This window comes from Tenrec ecaudatus, chromosome 4 (assembly GCF_050624435.1).
Source record: "Tenrec ecaudatus isolate mTenEca1 chromosome 4, mTenEca1.hap1, whole genome shotgun sequence".
Classification (NCBI taxonomy): Eukaryota; Metazoa; Chordata; class Mammalia; order Afrosoricida; family Tenrecidae; genus Tenrec; species Tenrec ecaudatus.
Window position 1 is genome coordinate 45,830,774 of NC_134533.1, and position 8,100 is coordinate 45,838,873.

The following is an 8,100-nucleotide window of genomic DNA, read 5'->3' on the forward strand; positions in this document are numbered from 1 at the left end:
GAGACACATCTCAAGATTACAGAAAAAAGTAGGCTGTGAATCAAAGACTTGAGAAAGGCATACCAAGCAAACAGCAATTAAAAAAAGCATGGGTTGCAATCCTAATCCCAGATAAATATGACCTCAAAAAGCAAACCATAAAAAGAGATAAGCAAGGCCACTACATAATGCTCAAGGGAATGGTAGACAAAGAACAACTAAGAATTTTAAACATATAGTCTCAGAACAAGAGACCTGCTGAATACATCAGCCAAACGCTCCAAAAAATGAAATATCACAGACTCAATAGTTATAGTAGGTGACTTTAATAAACCACTCTCTGAGAAATATAGATCACAGGGAAAGAAACTCAACAAGGAGGCTAGAGATCTAAGCACTACAATTAGACATTTTGACCTGATATTTACCGAGATTTTTATCCAAATACCAAAAATTCACATTCTTTTCAAGATACATGGAACATATTACAAGATAGGCCATATTCAGGGGCGTAAAGAGAATCTATATAAATTTAAGCACATTGATATCATAAAGACCTTTCTCTGACCACTGCACCACAAGGCTGGAAATCAACAATCTGAAGAAGAAAAAAAACAAGAGCAACAATTGGAGGATGAATAACTCTACTGCAAAAGGAATGCATACTGGTCCAGATCAATGATAAAATTAGGCAATTTCTTTTCTTTTTTTTTCTGAAGAATGACCAAAAACAAATCTTTATTTTTATAACTGTATAAATGTGATCCAAATGGGTCCACCACTAAGTTTTCAGGGGGGGGGGAGAGGAAAGAATCCAAAAACATGCTATAAATAAGCAAACTACATCTGCTCGTGGGTGTGTATGGACTCCTTAGATGTCTCATTGGACTAATTACAGACCACTCACAGTAGAACATTTTTAGTATAAAGTGTAGCATGATGTTAAGCCATGTAGCTTTTGCACATACATGTCGCACTTCTGGCTGATAATGCAGGAAAATTTTGCAGCATTACACTGTTAAGCTAGGTTGCATCCATCACTTTAAATGGCATCAATATCAATGTCATCATCCTTGTTGTCAGACTTCACAGTTTCAACTTTGGGTACACTGGCAGTCTTCGAATACACCACCTCAATATTCTCATCTTCATCTTCTTCTTCACCACCAGAAGACTCCTCTTCTGCTTCCTTCAACCATTTTATGAAGGGTTCAGCTTTGACACGTATCTCTTTGGCAAGTTCTTTTGAGACGTATTTCTTTGAGGCATTTTCGGACCAGCTGATGATGACCTCTTCCTCCAAAAGGTCTGCATCATACATCTCCTTCAAGATGTGTGGGATCTTGGAGATGAGCTGAGTTTGATGCATCGCCACCACACACTCCAAACCATGCAGAAGGTACCGCTGGGCCTTTTTGTTGTTGTGACAAAATCGGAGGAAGTGCCGTCTGTACTTCTTGATTTGTTCCCTAATCTTCTCATTAAAAAGAACTTCAGTCAAAACAAGGGGCCCCATGGCTTTTACATCCAGCCTTTCTGCTTCAGCAACAATTTCTTTGTCAGAGGAATCAATAATACCCTCTTCTTTCTTTTTCTTAACAAAATCAAACAGGATGTTAACCCGTTCCTCGATGGTCCTCTCTAGGTCATCACTAAGGGTCAGGACTTTCATCCATTCTGCGCCTCTGTGCTTCCTCAGTTGTGTCCTCGCCCCAATCGTCATCCTCCTCATCATCCTCCTCATCTTCCACAGCACGGGGAGGACTGATTTCATCTGGAGGTGGAGGCAAAATTAGGCAATTTCTAGAAACCAATGAGAATGAAAACACGACATACCAAAACTTATGGGACACAGCAAAGGCAGTTATCAGAGGAAGTTTCATAGCAATACATGCACAAATGAAAAAGGAAGAGAGACTTATGATTGATATGCTGTCACAAAATTTACACCAACTAGAGCAGAGTGAATAGGTCAATCCTACAAATATCAAAAGAAAAGAAATAATAAAAAAAACGGGGTTAAGATTCAGGAGATGGAACATTTGTACACTATGGAAAACTTTATGCTGCTAAAAGTTGCTTCTTTGAAAGGATAAACAGAATTGACTGACCGCTAGTAAACCTAACCAAGGAAAGGAGGGAACAAATCTCAATTTCTAAGATGAAGGCTGAAAGAAGGGCCATTACCATAGCCCCTATTCAAATTAAAAGGATAATCACGTAGTATTGCAAAGAACTGTATTCCAATGAATTCAACAACTTGTAAGACAGGGACAAATTCTGGGGGATGTCAAGAATCTCAACAGACCCATAGCTACAGAAAAAATAGACAAGGTTCTCATGGGGTAACCAAGAAAAAATACCCCAGACCAGATGACTTCACAGGAGAATTCTACCAAACATTCAGGGAAGAACTGCATAAATCCTAATACAAACTCTTTCAGAACATAGAAAAAATGGCACACTCCTTCTATAAAGCTAGTATAGACCTGATACTGAAATCTGGCAGGGATCCCAGAAGAACTGAGAACTACAGACCAATATCTTTCATAAACATCAATGCAAAAATCCTTAACAAAATACAGGCTAATAGAATAAAAAAGTATATTTAAAAAATAATTTACCATGACCAAGTGGAATTCATACCAGGGATGGAGGGATGGTTCAACCCATGGAAGACCATTAGTATCATTCACCACATTGACATGAAAGAACCATAAGAACCACATGATAATATTGACAGATGTAGAAAATGCATTCGACAACCTCCAACACCTATTCCTGTTTAAGACACTTAAGAAGATAGGAATGGAAGAAAAATTTTCAAGATAATTAAAGATGTATATGAAAAACCAACAGCCCATGTGGTAGTCACTGGAGAAAAGATGAAGACAATCCCACTGAAAAGGGGGATCAGACAATATTTCCTCTTGTCCCCCCTCTTGTTTAACATCGTACAGGAGGTTTTAGCCAACAGCATAAGGAAAAGAAAAGATATCAAAGGTATTTGCCTCGGGGAGGAAGACATGAAATTATCATTTGCGGAAGATATGACTTTATATATGGAAAATCCTAAAAGCTCCACAAGGGGAGTACTGGAAGCAATAGAGGAGTTTGGCAGAGTGGGAGGATACAAGAACAACTAACAGAATTCTATCGACTGCTATACACATCAGATAAGACCACAGAAGAGGAGATCACAAAGCTAGTACTCTTCACAGTATCCAAGCACAAATTGAAATATCTAGGGAAATACCTGACTAAAATTTTAAAAAGTATTCATATGAGGAAAACTACAGAACACTATTCCAAGAAACCAAGAATGGCCTTAACAAATAGAACTCTCATCCACTGTTGGTGGACCTACAGGTATGTACAGCCACTATGGAAATCAATCTGACAATATATAAAACAGATGGAAATGGAGAAGTGGAGTCCAGAAATTAGAACTAGGGTACCTTGTTCTCTCCTGAATCCATTTTTTGAGTGTGATTTCCACTCACAAAGCACATCAACAACCCTCTAAAGCTCTCTAGTTTGGGCGAGTCCATGGGCGCCAGCTGGAAAGCTTCTCACACCCTTACAGGGAGTTGTGATTTCTCCAGGCGGACACCCTTAAATGGACATAATCCCAGAACCCCACGCCAGAGCTCTCCAAGCTGTTGGCTGCCTTGAGCTCACAACCTGAGGAGTGGTGGTAGCAGGTAGCCATAATTTGGAATAAGAGAAAAAGCAGACTTTTACCTGAGGCAGATTGCAGTGTGGGATAAAATAAGTGGATAGTAACAGTCCAGGGAGCAAATTTAGTTCCAGTTGGCAGAGAAGGAAACAACCCCCCTGATAAGCTGAATCTCCCCCTCTGGGGGTCCACATGACAGCCCCCAAACCAGAGCACATCACAAACATAACATAAATAAGTGTGAAATATATATTATTGGTTAAAAACTCAAACCTCAGTCATCCCTCATCTCTAAGGAGCACATAGAGAGGGCCCCTTAACATAAATCAGCATAAGAAGCCCAGCCAAGGAATTCCAGAAATCAGCTACAGGGCCTGGAGGATTTTTGCATAACAAAGACCCACAGAAGCAAGTTTTAGTTTCTAATAGAGCACTGAACTGCAGCCTGGAGAGTGATGGAGACAATTCAATTTGATTCTATTCTAGCTGGACAGAGGGATTAAAAATTAAAATCCTCTTATTTAGTAGGGCACCGGCAGTCTAGATAGGACAATAAGTCCAGCTTCCCTCTCAGTGATTCTACAAACAGCTGGGGAGGTCCTACCTGTTCTGGGGCCCTAGACGGAGCTGTGGGGACACCCCACCTTCTGCACCTGCTGCAGTGCTACATACAGCTCAAGGTAGACATACCTGGGGACTCCAGTACCTCAGTGGAAACTGATGCCTGGCCACAGGTGCAATCTTGCCTTTGAAAGTAATCCCACACTGCATCTGTGGAACCCTACATCAAACGGGTACATCACCCTTCTACCCTGAGGTAGAGTTGGAACTCCTCCAGCCTCAAGGACAGGTGATCAAGCCTCACTTATTTCCTTACTTATATCACTCTATTTGTTTCTTTATTCATTCGCCCTTCTATCTCTCCCACCGCAGTCAGCCTCAATGTGCTCTGGTTTGTGTTGTTTTTTTCCCCTCTTTCTTCTTTTCCCCTCTTTTTCCCTCTTTCTCCTCTTCTCTCCCACTCTTTCCTATCATATGCCACTACTGGCTTCCAGGACACTACCCTCCACCTAGGGCAAATCAAGCAAAATAGCAGGGGGAACTACAGCCTGCCCTCCATGGGAGTGCAGTATACCACACAAGGCAGCTGGCACAACCATATACACTGTACTCGCTGCTGAGGAAACCTCTGTCAGACTTCTAAGGAGATCTCTTCAATTAGGGTAATTCTGCCCAGCACCACTGGGTCCCTGAATTAAAAGGGCGCACCAACTTGCCATTGTGGGGCAGGTTCTAAACCCCTTTTGTTAGGCAGCTTAGCCTAGGAAAATGGGAAGTCCATTTATGCATGCCCAGGAGAGCCAGCATAGGAAAGCTGGATTTTCCCGCCCGTGGGCTCGGATGGGCATTACACTTGGAGCAGCCCACCTGGGCCAGGTGACTGCAATTCAGCCAATGGGATTGACCTGGGGTCGTTCACCACCCCTCCCCCGGGAACCCTTGAAAAGGCAGGGACTGAGAGGGAGAGGGGTCTTGCTTGGGTGGTCTGGTCATCTTCGTGGGAGGAGAGATCCTTGTGTGACCTAGGGCAGTCTCTGCCAGGCCGCATGGTCAAAGGAATCCTATGGGTGTCGCATAAAACCTGAAACTTCTCTTAACCCTCATTAAATTCACTTGGATCACGAGCCTGGCTTCAGCGTGACATCTTTCTTGCGCAGAGCCAAGGACCGAGGCTGAAATTTAGTCCCGCAGAGAGAGACCTTACACTTTGGCCCCACATTCAAACAATCAGGAATCAGCTCTTTATTCTTTACTTCTCCCTTCTCTCTCTTCCCTCTTTATCGTCACAGTCAATCTTAGTGAACACAGTTTAGGTTTTTCCCCTTCTTTCTCTTCTCGTTTTCTTTCTTTCCTCTCTCTTTGTTTGCTCTCTTTGTGTCTCTCTCTGCTTGTGTGATTCTCTCTTCTTCCTCTGTTTCCTTTCACATGCTACTGCTGGTTCCCAGACTCCTACCCTCTGCCTAGGGCAACTCTGCCCACTCAGTGAGCAGCCTGCCCCCTAAGACAGTGCTGCACACAGCATGAGTCCGTGCTACACACAGCACAGCACAGGGTCAGCTATCTCTTTAACCATTTTTAAAATGCTCTCTCCTTTGCTTTCCTTTTTCTTTATTCTTTGTGTTCTTCTTTCACTTGTTCTTTTTTTCTTCTCTTCTAGCCCTTCTCTCTTCCTACCACAGGCTGAGCAGATTCAGTTCTCCTTTTCTGTTGTTTTCTGTTCTTTCATTTTTATTTCCACTGTGCATTTTAGGTGTGTGTGTGAGAGTGGGTGTCAGTTTGCTTGGCATTGTTGCTCCAGTCTTTGTCTTCTTCTTTTTCTCTTTCCTTATCCTTTCACTCATTCTTGTAACAAGATACTAGCAGCCTCCATGCCACTCCCCTCTGCCTAGGGAAACTCTTAAGGCCCAACTGGGGGAGTCCCTACCCTAATTTATTGGCTTTGCAAGTAGCTGGGGAAATCATGCCAGTCCTCTTACATACAGTAAGCAACAGGGGGGTTCTCACCCGCAAACAGTGGGGACATCTAAACTCCGAAGCCCTACAAGTTACTGGGGGTAACGCTTGACCACCTCTGGTGGGGCTCCACGCTACTGTAGGAACATCCACACAATTTCCAAGGCAATCTCTCTGTTTACAGTAATTTCCCTCCCTGCTACAGAGCTCTACACCAAGGGTGTACCCACACACCCTCCTAAGCACTCCAATAACAGAAGAAAGCACCAAAGGTCATCTGATGTGCTCCAAGAACTGTGAAGTCTACTTAGAGATCGGCCAGGGAAGTGATGCTCTCAGGGGCCCACAACAACCCAACCAGCAGCACATGAGAGGAATATCTAACACACATTCCAAATAACAGAATACAGGATGGCTAGGATAAGAGTGAAACCACAGGAAGGTATAGTGACAGCCTGGCCCCTCAGTACAGCTACCAGCAGGTAGTACATAGAATCACTCATATTAATCCCCCAAGAGAGAGCCTAGGGATCTTCAACTGAGGAAGATGGCTCCAGCTCCTCTAAAATAACACGTAAACAGCAACCAGTTCTAACAGCATCAATGAAAAAGCAGAGAAACAGAAGAAGTCATGAACCTAACTATGGGCATAGAAAAAGCAGATATTACCTGCCACAAAAAGAAATATTCAGAATGCTGCTTGGAGTCATAAAGGATATGAGGGAAGCAATGCAGGAAAAAAAAAAAAAAGAGGAAATGATAGTGGAGATAAAGGCAATGCACCAAAGGGACATACAAGTGTTAAGGAATAAAATAACAAAATCCAGTGACAAATTGACAAATTAACAGACATGGCAACAGAATTGAAGAAGCAGAGAATCAAACCAGTGACCTATAGGATAACAAAGCAGACCTCAGCAAATGGGGAAAAGCAGTCATATAAGACAATCAATGAAGCTGAAGAAAACTTGAGAGCCATGTCTGAAGCTATGACAAGAAACAATATTAGAATAACCAGGCTACCAAAACAGATACAACAAAGAAGTCAACAGCGAATCCTTAAAGGAAAACCTCCCCAGCTTAATAAATGAAAATCAGGCAACCAGTCCCGAGGTTGAAACAATACCAGCCAGACTGAATTCCAAGAAGTCACCAAGACACATAATTGTCAAATTATCCAAGTACAAGGAAAAGGAGAAGATCATAAAAGCATCTAGGGAAAAGCAGTCACGTATAAAGGTACCACAATAAGAGTATGTTCAGATCTATCAGTGGAAATGATGAAGAACAGGAGGGAATGGAGAACATATTCCAAAAATAGATGGAAAACAACACAAACCCAAGAATACTTTACCCAGCCAAATTATCTATTAAGATAGATGGAGAAGTAAGAGTCTTCCCATATAAGGACAACCTTAAAGAACATATTAAAAAAACCCAGCCCTACAAAAGATCCTTGCCTATCCAGCATGGGCAGAAAATCAACACTCACCGAGGGTAAATAAGAGGCCATTACATAGAAAAACTCCACCCTTAGGGTGACAAAGAAGAAACAGCCACCCAGATAGCATTAGCTCAATAGTGGAAAGAAGGCAAACATAAACCACACACACAACGCAAGCAGATAAGATATGTAGATAGGAAATATCCAACACAAAAGGTACAAGATGACATCACAGAGTCCACAGATGGATATAATAACACTGAATATCAATGACCTGCACTCAGGTATTAAAATGAAGAGGCTACCGACTGGCTTAGAAAACATAACTCATTGATCTGCTCACTCCAGGAGACTCACCTCAAACTTTCAGACAAAAACAGGCTGAGAATTAAAGGCTGGAGAAAAATATACCAAGAAAAAGACAATGCAAAAAAGCAGGGGTAGTGATCTTAATAGCTGACCAAATTGACCTCAAGATACAGGC

The 8,100-nt window shown here is 42.2% G+C and overlaps 1 pseudogene; it reads right to left on the minus strand.

Moving 5' to 3' along the window:
- Positions 1-697: 697 nt before the first annotated feature.
- On the minus strand, positions 698-3,691 carry LOC142445796 (eukaryotic translation initiation factor 5 pseudogene; annotated as a pseudogene).
- Positions 3,692-8,100: the final 4,409 nt, after the last annotated feature.